This window comes from Capra hircus, chromosome 20 (assembly GCF_001704415.2).
Source record: "Capra hircus breed San Clemente chromosome 20, ASM170441v1, whole genome shotgun sequence".
Taxonomy (NCBI): Eukaryota; Metazoa; Chordata; class Mammalia; order Artiodactyla; family Bovidae; genus Capra; species Capra hircus.
In genome coordinates this window covers 54662431-54675193 of record NC_030827.1, presented here as the reverse complement: position 1 = coordinate 54675193, position 12763 = coordinate 54662431, and the positions used below count along the sequence as shown (strand labels likewise).

General features: G+C 39.2%; 1 pseudogene; it reads left to right on the top strand.

Annotated features, from left to right (window-relative positions):
* Positions 6423–12157, top strand: LOC102174069 (annotated as a pseudogene).

Genomic DNA, 12763 nt, shown 5'->3' with positions numbered 1-12763 from the left:
GAAACATGTATTTTATACACACAGGCACCTTTATTGCCTTATTTATTTGTTACAGAATCAATAATTACTTTTTTAGTGAAGTTTTGATTTATGTTGTTTGATAATTATATTGCTGTAACTATAAAGTATTATGATTTATATAAGTATACACATCTTCCAGACAGAAAATTTTCTGTAATTAGTTTTTATTTATAATACTATATTCAAATGATACTTAACATGGCTAGCAATTAAAACTCAAACCTGCCTTACAGGTAGTTGTATAGCCTGGCTTTCACAATTATCACACTGGTGTTTTGGTTACATAGTGACCACAGTTGAAGTATAGTTCTGAGTGTTAGATTCAGTTTTACAGCTAAAAATTATTTTAGTTTTTATTCACATACAATAAATCTTTCCCATAAAAATAACTCTGAGAAAAACTAGTCCTATATTTACTTACTAAAATTCTCTGCATATACTTATTTATACAAGCAGAGTTAGTAAACAGTGAAATGTTTCCTACATACAATAAACACAATATCAACTGAACAATGTTGAAATAGATCAGTCTCCACATTTCATAGACAGAACAGGAATGTAACTGTATCTGAGCAGTGTTGACATTTACAATAAATATGCTTTTAATGAAATGTAATTAAACTATAAATTAGTAACTTACTAGTTTTGGTAAAACCTCATATTTTTATGTGCTTCCATACATGGGCACATATCTAATACTGTAGAAGGTATGGCTCGCCAGTCCACTTAAATTAGTTTGCTAGTAATGGTCTTTTACCCTGCACTTTGCTCTTGTCTGCGGTTTTATATTTTCTTACATTTGTGAGCTGTGAAGTTTTTCAATAAAAAGTTCAAAGCTCACACAACATAACAAATGTGAACACATATCTTTTAAAGAACTTTTAAATGTTTATATCCAAAGGCACTTTGTAATATCATTTTTTTCCTAGAGACCCCCTTAATATATCAAACCTCTCAAATGATTTTGAGAAGAATATTAGTATATAACAGGATCTCATTGCTTTCCCCATCAGAAATCTACCACTTTAAACCAATAATTTTATATATAAATAAAATTTATATCATAATACTTTCAAGAGTTGAAATGAGAAGTCATCTAAACTCAAAAAGGATGACTTAAAATATAAAAATTGCATTTTTTCCATATGAGAGTACACAAATCTTTAGTTTTACTTTGGATAAACTGGCTGTTGTTTCCAAACAATGTATCTTTCTTTGAAATATGATTTTGACCTTGCTAGAAAGAAGTAAACATCAAATGACATGAAAAATAAAGACTCAGACTATCTATAAATGTATCTCTATATATGTAATGTTCTTGCCATTTTCCTGATGATAGCTGGCAAAAAATATAAATATAACATATCCTTTCTTATGCCTGACCCACATTTTCTATGGAAAATTAAAATGTAATTTCCAATGTGCACTTTCATTTTCAAATTATGAAACATTAATTACTCAGCCTTCTTCAGTTCACAATTCTATAGCTCAAAAGTTCAGATACAATGTGTTTGGGTCATCAGCTCACGGACTCAAAAGGAAAGTGAAGATGTCAGTCAATCTGCATTCTCATGTGAATCATGGAGTCCTCTTCTAGGCTCACATAGTCATGGAAGAATTCAGTTTTGCAGTTCTAATATGAGGTTTGTCAACCACCAATTGGCAGTTGCCATGGTTGCTTGCCTTCTATCTCTACAAGGATTAAATCATGTGCTTCTGCAGCTGCTGATCTCCAACACCCCCTGAAGGACTTGAGGGTGGAGAAAAGAAATGAGGCGCTCTGTGCTCCAGGAAACTGGCAGGACAGGCCTTTGTTGTGGTTGTAGTGATGTACTTTGTTCTCCTTCATGCTTACGTGCTCAGTTGTATCCGACTGATTCTTTGTGACCCTGTGGACTGTAGCTTTTCAGGCTCTTCTGTCCATGGGATTTTTCAGGCAAGAATACTAGAGTGGGTTGCCATTTCCTTTTCCAGGGGATCTTCCCATGTCCCCTGCATTGCAGGCAGATTCTTTCCTGTCTGAGCCATAAGAGATAGCCTCAGGATCCAGTTCTTTTGAATTATTTGAATTCTTTTGAGCCAATTCTCTTTTATGAGCCCAATTCTTGTATCTCCTCATATTTAGAACTAAAACCCTTCACGGTGAGAGTTGCTTTCTGTGACCAGCAGAAACTTTATACAAAAAATATGTACTTGATTGCGTGTACTCCCCCTTTGCCAAAATCACATATATAATGTCTTTTCACCCTACATCTTTGGAACAGTTTCTCAGAGCTATCTGAGCTTCTGTCTCCCAGATTGCATTCCACATATTGCCCCCAATAAAACTTAACTCCTAAATCTCATGAGGTGTGGTTTTTTTTAGTCTACAGTTTCCCATTCCTTTATTACCTGTTAGCTATTGGTTAGAACCCCCAGAAGCCACTTGAATTTCTTGCTACATAGCCCCATGCATCTTCTAAGTCAGCAATAGAGATATTACCTCTGAGAATCCCTCTCAGATCCAAAAGATAATGGTCTGCTCTTATTCATCCTTGGCACTTTGTTGCTTCAGCCTGGTATGCTCTGCAGAATTCCTCTCTCTGATGGAGTCTTAAACTCTAGTCTTTCTCTGTCTCACAGGATTACAAAAATCCATTTAGATTTTCAGCCTTTGCTCACAGGTATTTGGTTTCCTAATCTATAGAGACCCAAGGGTAAACAAGCCTCCTGAGGGGAAATGTATTTGAGGCCACCTAGGTCTCTGCTGTAAATTATATTGTGTTCCATAATGATTCACTCATTGTCAAAGTCAGTCCTTTGTACCTGTTTGCTTAAGGCTTTACAACCTGCTCAACATCCCACCATGCAAATGCCCCTGGGGGAAAATGGCAGCAGAATCCAGCTCACCTCTCTGATTTCCCTTTTCCTCTGGAATTTTATTTTCTTTCGGTTTTAGGAGGACCTTATTACTCTCATAAAAATTTCTCTATTTTATCTGCTTTTTTTTTTTAATTTTACCATTTTAGAGAGAGAGACACTGATCTTCCACCACTAATTCCAGAAGTGAAGCCAGTTCAGATATTTTGAGTAGTTTCATTTACCCTGGATTATTGAAATACATTTGTTTTTGTATTTAATTTATTAATTTAAATTCTGCACTATTATAGTTCTTAATATACCAAATCAAAGAAGTACTGATCTAAATATTCTATGGTCACATTTATTTATCCATCAAAATTACAGCTTATCCAAAATTTAGAGTTAAAAGTAACTTTCAAATCCTATCTTCCAATCAGAGACCTATATTTAGTAAACAGCATCAAAATTAATACTTATGTTTAAAATTGCTTGTCATGTTCATAGTAGGTCCTGTTTAATTTTATATTAATACTGCTTGGGTCATTTAAATGGTAATACAATGGCCTTCCCCAGAGGTGCAGTGGTAAAGAATCTGCCTGCCAGTGCAGGAGACACAGGAAACTAACAGCTCCTATCCCTGGGTCAGGAAAGTCTCCTGGAGTAGGAAATGCAACCCATGCCAGTATTCTTGCCTGGAAAATTTCATGGATAGAGAAGTCTGGTGGGCTACCGTCCATGGAGTTGCAAAGAGTCAGACATGACTGAGCAACTAACACATGATGTAAAGATGTGAGTATAGACCTTTGAAACATAATTGCCTGAGTTTTAGAGTCTATCCTCTACTTTCTGTGAGACCGGCCAACTGAAATTTTTGCCTCATTTTTCTGACCTAGAAGGTGAGAGATGTAACTTCCCCTGCTTTTTAAGCAGGGTTTTCAAAGAGTCAGATATGACTGAGCTACTAACAATTTCACTTTTTCTGATTGTTATAAAAATTAAGAAATCTAATTTTATAACTTTAATGGGCTTAAATATTCTCCTCAATTCTTGTTTTGGACCCCTAACTGCCCCCTCCTCCATTGTAAGGTGAATGCAGAGAAAAAGAGAGCTAGCCAAAGAGTTAGGCAAGAAAAGGAAAATTTATTAGAGGGAAAAGAGAGGATGATGGGTTCTTAAGGAGAACCAGTGTCCTGCCTTTCTGACAGGGTCCTTCTTATAACACACCAATGAAAAATTCTCTGAAGGGATGGTTAATTTTTAGCCTGCAGTTCAGTCCTGTGGTCACGTATCCAGAGGTCTGGAATCTGGTAGTCTCACAGCTTTGAGAAGATAGGCACCAGTGAGACAGAATGGCATTTGGGCAATTTGGTCAATCTCATGGATCACTGTGATTTTATTTTTTGTTTGCGAAGTCAAAACAAAAAATTTGTTTACTGTCTTATCCATGAGACCCCATGTGGGCCCTTTGAGTAATAAATAGGCTCAGTTGGGTCATTTGAGAGATAAATAGATTTAGATGGGGTCATGAGAATGAACAGGGGCAGAAGCCGGGAGGACCCCATGCCTGAGGGGCATTGGCCAAGAGGAGTTACCCCACGTCTGAGGTCAGGGGCAGAGGCCGAGAGTGCCAGGCTGCGACAGCGCAGGAAAGGCCAAGAGGAGCTACCCCAGTCCGAGGTCAGGGCGGCAGCTGAGAGGAGCTATCCTGTAATTGAGGTTAGGGGCAGCAGCCGCGAGGAGCAATCCCACGTCCAAGGAGCAGTGGCTGCACAGGCGCAGGAGGGCCTAGAGGAGCTATTCCATGTTCAAGGTCAGGAGGGGTGGCTATGAGGAGATACCTCTCGTCTAAGGTAAGGAGCGGCGGCTGTGCTTTGCTGGAGCAGCTGTGTAGAGATACCCCACGTCCAAGGTAAAAGAAACCCAAGTAAGATGGTAGGTGTTGCAAGAAACTAGCCAATCTAATCACACTAGAACCACAGCCTTGTCTAACTCAGTGAAACTAAGCTGTGCCCGTGGGGCCACCAAAGACGGGCAGGTCATGGTGGAGAGGCCTGACAGAATGTGGTCCACTGGAGAAGGGAATGGCAAGCCACTTCAGTACTCTTGCCTTGAGAACCCCATGAACAATATGAAAAAGCAAAATGATAGGATACTGAAAGAGGAACTCCCCAGGTCAGTAGGTGCCCAACACGCTACTGGAGATCAGTGGAGAAATAACTCCAGAAAGAATGAAGGGATGGAGCCAAAGCAAAAACAATACCCAGCTGTGGATGTGACTGGTGATAGAAGCAAGGTCTGATGCTGTAAAGAACAATTTTGCATAGGAACCTGGAATATCAGGTCCATGAATCAAGGCAAATTGGAAGAGGTCAAACAAGAGATGGCAAGAGTGAACGTCGACATTCTAGGAATCAGCGAACTAAAATGAACTGAAATGGATGAAATTAACTCAGATGACCATTGTATCTTCCACTGTGGGCAGGAATCCCTTAGAAGAAATGGAGTAGCCATCATGGTCAACAAAAGAGTCCAAAATGGAGTACTTGGATGCAACCTCAAAAAGGACAGAATGATCTCTGTTCATTTCCAAGGCAAACCATTCAATATCACAGTTATCCAAGTTTATGCTCCAACCAGTAATGCTGAAGAAGCTGACATTGAATGGTTCTATGAAGACCTACAAGACCTTTTAGAACTAACACCCAAAAAAGATGTCCTTTTCATTATAGGGGACTAGAATGCAAAAATAGGAAGTCAAGAAACACCTGGGGTAACAGGCAAATTTGTCCTTGGAATGCAGAATGAAGCAGGGCAAAGACTAATAGAGTTTTGCCAAGAAAATTCACGGGTCATAGCAAACACCCTCTTCCAACAACACAAGAGAAGACTACACATGGACAGCACCAGATGGTCAACACTGAAATCAGATTGATTAGATTCTCTGCAGCAAAAGATGGAGAAGCTCTATATAGTCAACAAAAACAAGACCAGGAGCTGACTGTGGCTCAGATCATGAACTCCTTATTGCCAAATTCAGACTTAAAGACAGTAGGGAAAACCACTAGACCGTTCAGGTATGACCTAAATCAAATCCCTTATGATTACACAGTGAAAGTGAGAAAAATATTTAAGGGACTAGATCTGATAGACAGAGTGCCTAACGAACTATGGACTGAGGTTCGTGACATTGTACAGGAGACAAGGATCAAGACCATCCCTATGGAAAAGAAATGCAAAAAAGCAAAATGGCTGTCTGGGGAGGCCTTACAAATAGCTGTAAAAAGAAGAGAAGTAAAAAGCAAAAGAGCAAAGGAAAGATAAAAGCATCTGAATGCAGAGTTCCAAAGAATAGCAAGAAGAGATAAGAAAGCCTTCCTCAGCAATCAATGCAAAGAGATAGAGGAAAACAACAGAATGGGAAAGACTAGAGATCTCTTCAAGAAAACTAGAGCTACCAAGGGAACATTTCATGCAAAGATGGGCTCGATGACAAGATTAGCCCCGTTTATAAAGAGAGATATCAAAGTGCGTTCTTTCTTTCTCCCCTGTCTCTTCCTGCCATGTGGGAACATAGTGAGAAAGTGACTGTCTACGAGCCAGAAGGAGCGTCCTCACAGCCACGCTGGAAACTTGATATTAGATTTATAGCCTCCAGAACTGTAGGAAACACATTTCTGTTGTTTAAGTCACTTAGCCTGTGGTATTTCATGATAGCAGCATGGACCGAAAACACTGTCTTACATCTAGTAACAGATGGATACACAACACTTGGCTCTCCAGAAGAACTCAAATAGTCCATGGAAGGGAAATGCACCCGTTGTTTTTCAGAGAACATATCTTCTAAACTATTGGATGAGTTATCCATGCTGTGAATACATCTGATTGCAGTATTTTGTTTTGTACAACATTTCTTGCTTTATTCTAGGTTTAATAGTGAAACCTACATTTGCAAAGAGCATAGATTTCTCACTTTTATTTGATATCATCATACAATTTTTTGATCCATATTCTCCTCAAGTCACAGAGATATTTCTTCTTAAACTTGAGGTGGCTTTTCTTGACCATGAGAATGTTCAACTTTCAACCCCTGCTCACATTTTGAAAACAAAATATTCTACTCAATTCTACTTTTTTTATTTCAAGTGTGGACAGGGTAAATTCACTCAAATTTTTTAGTACATAATTTCTTTAATATCAATTTTGAATATGAAAGAAAGACATTTTTCTGGGAGAATAAAATATAGAATGAGTAGATTGGTTTTTCCATAATTTTATCCAAAATAAATTTGACTATACAACTCACATCTTGAGGTTGAGTACAACATTCCCTTAGAGTATTTTTTAGATAGTAATTCAATAATATGTAAATTCAGTAATACTTAAGAGGACATATTCTCATTATTTATATGTATAATAGAAAATAAACTTCTGCTGATATTTATTTTGAATTACAACTAGAGTTGTATAGCTTCCCTGGTTGCTCAGATGTTAGAAATCTGCCTACAGTGCAAGAGATCAGGTTTGATTGCTGGGTCGAGAAGATCCCCTGGAGAAGGAAATGGCAACCCACTCCAGTATTCTTGCCTGGAGAATTCTATGGACCGAGGAGCCTGACCGAAAATAGTTCACGAGGTCACAAAGAGCCACACATGACTAAATGACTTCACAAAGCATGGGAATAGTTAAAATTTTAATGATAATATAAAGTGAAATAGAGGCTAATGCCTGGTTTCAATTTCTTAAAAATGAAATTACAAAAATTGAATAAAAATATTTCAAAAGGAAAAACTGTTCTTGTGACAAAAAAATCACTTATTTGTGATTGTCTAGTCTATCCCTAGGACAATTTCTTTATATTTTATATAAGGCATTATCTTTTCTTGCTTTGTGAAGAGTAAAGGTCAGCTCTAAGCAGCACCCTGTGAAATTTCCAGGAATATTTTGTGATCCAGCAAAAGCTGATGTTGAGACATTGGTACAAACGAAAAAGATATAGTGACCACCAGGTAATATGGGCAAGAAAGTTTACTGTTTTCTGTTACCACATTGTGATCTTAATTTTTTTCATTGGAAAATTGATTTCTTTGTATGTAAATATTTATTTTTTCTTTAAAAATATTAGGGGGTTTTACATTGATGCTGCTGCTAAGTCACTTCAGTGGTGACTCTGTGCGATCCCATAGATGGAAGCCAACCAGGCTTTCCCATCCTTGGGATTCTCCAGGCAAGAGTACTGGAGTGGGCTGCCATTTCCTTCTCCAATGCATGAAAGTGAAAAGTGAAAGTGAAGTCGCTCAGCCCCGTCCGACACTTAGCGACCCTATGGACTGCAGCCTACCAGGGTCCGCTGCCCATGGGATTTTCCAGGCAAGAGTACTGGAGTGGGGTGCCATTGCCTTCTCCGCATTGATAAATGTGCATAATTTCAATGCACATTGATTATATATACATAATATTAGTATATATATTGAAATTATATTAATATAGTTAATGTAATGGAAGTTGTGGATTAATATATTTATCTTATACTTAGTTACTTCCTGAAAATTTAACTTTGCAAAGAAGTTAGATAGGAACTAGTTTTATTTTTACAATGATGAGATAGTTTGGACAGGGAAGAACCGAATAAAGAGTTTCTAAGTAGCTTAATTCTGGCAGAAAATGATAATAGAAAGAGCAGTCTAGTATGACTCTCAATATCTGCTACTGCGGGTGCTGCTGTGTGCTTCCTTGCTCAGTAGTGCCGGCTCTCTGCAGTCCCATGGACTGTAACCCACCAGATACCTCTGTCCATGGAATGTTACAGGCAAGAATCCTGGAGTGGGTTGCCATCTCCTACTCCAGGGTATCTTCCTGACTCAGGGATCAAAACCCACATCTCTTGCATCTCCTGCATTGGCAAGCAGTTGTTTAACACTAGCGCCACTTGGGGGCGTTGCTACTGTCAGAGTAATTATCAAGCTTATAAAGATGTGAAATAATAAGAAATTTTTTTCAAAAATTTATACATCTTTATTGAAATAAAGCTATTTAACATTGTATTTATTTATGGTGTCTGGTGCATTGACTTTGCTATTGTTTAGTTGCCCAACTCTTTGCATCCCCATGGATTGTAGCCCACCAGGCTCACTCCAAAGGACTTCCCAGGCAAGAATACTGAAATGGATTGCCAGGGTTTCTTGCTGATTCAGAGATCGAACCTGAGGTTCCTGCTTTGGCAGGAGGATTTTTTACTGCTAAGTCACCAAGGAAGTTTTTACAACATATTGACTAATACATGTGAATGTCTGAAATGATTAAGACAGCAGGGTTAATTTCATTTCCTGACAGAATCATTTATTTTCTTGTGATGAGAGCACGTGAAAAATATGTTCTAACAACTTTCATTATGAACTACAGTCAAAATGCTATGATTTAGAGCCCTAGAATCTACTCATCTTGTAACAGGAAGATCGAGCACTTTGACTAAAATCTCCCCATTTCCCTCAACTTCCAATCTTTGATAACCACTATTATACTCTCCATGAGTCTGACTTTTAGAGACTCTCAATATAAGTGAAATAATGCAGTTTTTGTCTTTCTCAGAATTATTTATTTCACTTAGGCCAATTCACTCAAAGTTCATCCATGTTGAAACAAAGCTAAGAATTTTCCTTTTTCTAGGGACTGAATAGTATTTCATATATATATATATATACACACACACACATAAACACACACTATACATTATATATGTAACATATCTTTGTTTATCCATAGATAAATAGGCTGTTTCCATATCTTGGCTATTGTGAATAGTGCTTTAATGAACATAGGAATGAGGATATCTCTCTGAGATCCTGCTTTCTCTTTCCTTTGGATATATACACAAAAATAAAATTGTTGAATTATATATTAGTACTATTTCTAATTGTTTGAGGAAACTCCTTATTGTTTTCCATAACACCTGACCAATTTACATTCCCTTCAACAATGGGCAAGAAAGTTTCCCTTTTCTCCACATTCTCACAAGCACTTTATCTCTCTCTCTCTCATAATAGCCAATCTAGCAAGTATGAGATGTTATATCACTAGGGTTTGGATTTGCATTTCCCTGATGATTAGTAATTTCTAAAATATTTTCATGCATCTGTTGACCGTTTATACAGTTCCTTTTGAGAAATGCCTATTCAATTCCCTTCAATTCAATTCAGTCACTCAGTCGTATCCGACTCTTTGCGACCCCATGAATCACAGCATGCCAGGCCTCCCTGTCCATCACCAACTCCTGGAGTTCACTCAGACTCATGTCCATCGAGTCAGTGATGCCATCCAGCCATCTCATCCTCTATCGTCCTCTTCTCCTCCTGCCCCCAATCCCTCCCAGCATCAGAGTCTTTTCCAATGAGTCAACTCTCCGCATGAGGTCGCCAAAGTACTGGAGTTTCAGCTTTAGCATCATTCCTTCCAAAGAAATCCCAGGGCTGATCTCCTTTAGAATGGACTGGGTGGATCTCTCTGCAGTCCAAGGGACTCTCAAGAGTCTTCTCGAACACCACAGTTCAAAAGCATCAATTCTTCGGTGCTCAGCTTTCTTCACAGTCCAACTCTCACATCCATACATGACCACAGGAAAAACCATAGCCTTGACTAGACGGATCTTTGTTGTCAAAGTAATGTCTCTGCTTTTCCAAATACTATTCAATTGCCTTAGCCATCTTTAAAATAAAACTTTATTTGGCACTGAGTTATATAAATTGTTTATATATTTTGGATATTAACTCCTTTTTAACATATATGATTTGAAAATATTTTCCCACATTCTGTAGAATACATTTTTGTTTTGTTCATTGCTTCTTTTGCTATGCATAAACTTCTGATTTGATATAGTCCCGCTTACTAAGTTTTGCTTTTATTCTTGTACTTTTGTTGTCATATTTAAAAAATTATTGTCAAGACAGATGTCAACAAACTTTTTCCTAAATATTCTTCTGAGAGTTTTGTGGTTTCAGGTGTTATGTTTAAGTCTTTAATTCTGAGTTAATTTCTGTGAGCAGTGTATAATAGGGATGTAATTCCTTTCTTTCCCATGTGATTATGTAGTTTTCTCAACTTCTTTTTATTGAAGACTGCCATTTTACTAACAAGTATTGTTTGCTTCATATTCAAATGCCAATTAATATATATGGGAAGATTTGTTTCTGGGCTCTCGTTTCTGTTCCATTACTCTATGTGTGTACTTTTATGTCAGGAACTTACTGTTTTGATTATTATATCTTTGTTGTATAGTTATCTTGATTATTTTATAGCATTTACATTTAAGCCATTTCTCTTTAAAATTTTCCAAAGAAGGAAATAAAATGTCCAGAATGCATATATTACACAAATCATGGTATATTAAATTTCACAGATCCTGCTTCACATCTAATTTGTATTTGATAAAAATCAAATAATTTTCCTTATACAAATATTTTCAGTTCTCGAAATTTTTATAAAATTAAAATAATGTCAAGGCATTCTGGCCAGAAGCAGAGAAGTAGTGGTCACAGCTAGAAGAGGTGCACCTCGGTTTCCCCCAACACCCTTCACCCTCAGACCCCATCCCCATCCCTCCGACCCCAAGACCCACTCAATCAAACAATTCCTTGTGCTGGGGTGACTCTGCGCCTCCCGCCCCCCCAGCAGAAACCCCTGACCACGGGCAGCCAGAGCTCCAAGGCTCCCTGGAATGACCTGACCGCCAAGGAGGCAGAAGATGCTTCCCTCTCCAGAGTCGACAGACAGGGGAATGGCCATCTGAAAAGCAGTGGAGACTTATCCCCTCAAAGGTGAAGGGGAGTCAACCCTCAAAAATGGAACAGAGGAGGCAGTGGGGGCCACTGGTGATGCCAGAGAGCCAGCATCCTCTAGGCAGGGAGCTGAGGCCAAGGGGGGAAGGAGTGCCCCCATGGAGACCCCCACGAAGAGGAAGAAATTCTCTTTCAAGAAGCCTTTCAAATTGAGTGGCCTCTCCTCAAGAGAGATCAGAAGGAGTGTAGGGGTGATTCGTCTGCCTCCTCACCCGCAGAGGCAGAGCAGGATCAGGGGAGAGGGTTCCCTGCAGCCGTGAAGGCACTGCTCAGGAAGGGAAGGCTGTTGCCACTCCTTAGAGCCAGGAGTGCCAGGCCAAAGGGGCAGAGGCCAGGGCTACCTCCAAGGGAGGAGCACAGAAGAGGCCGGAACCCAGGTGGCAGAGCCATCTACTCCCTCAGGGCCAGTGGGTGGCTCTACACCAGCAAGCAAGCAGAATGAGCCCTGGGTGAGGGCAGATGGGTGATCTCTAAGCTGCAGAAACTTGGCCCTTGTGAGCTCACTGCCTAGACCTGGTACTTCTGCTGCCTTCTTGTACCCAGAAAGGAATGAGACTGTTGCCTACTAGCCACATTACCTCTCTTTCTCTCCCTCCTGTGGATTCTCCCATCATCCATCTGGTCTTCCTCTAAAGGCCAGTTGAAAATGGTCCCTTCCAGTTTCCCAAGTTAGGTTTGTGATATGAAATGATCTTGCCCTTAGCCCAACCTCCTTTCCTTCCTCACCTGTGCTGAAGGAAATTGCTGGTTTTCTTTCCCAATTTTTTTCCAGGTAGGTTTTGCTTACCAGCTTCACAGGTGGCTCAGATGGTAAAACATCTGCCTGCAATGTGGGAGACCTGGGTCCGATCCCTGGGTTGAGAAGATCCTCTGGAGAAAGAAATGGCAACCCACTCTAGTACTCTTGCTTGGAAAATTCCATGAATGGAGGAGCCTGGTAGGCTACAGTTCATGGAGTCACAAAGAGTCGGACACGACTGAGTGAGTTTATTTTCCTTTCACTTTTTGTTTACTCCCCAAATCCCTGAGCCAGATGTACTGTACTCCCAAACCCTGAGTGTAGTCCAGCTTTT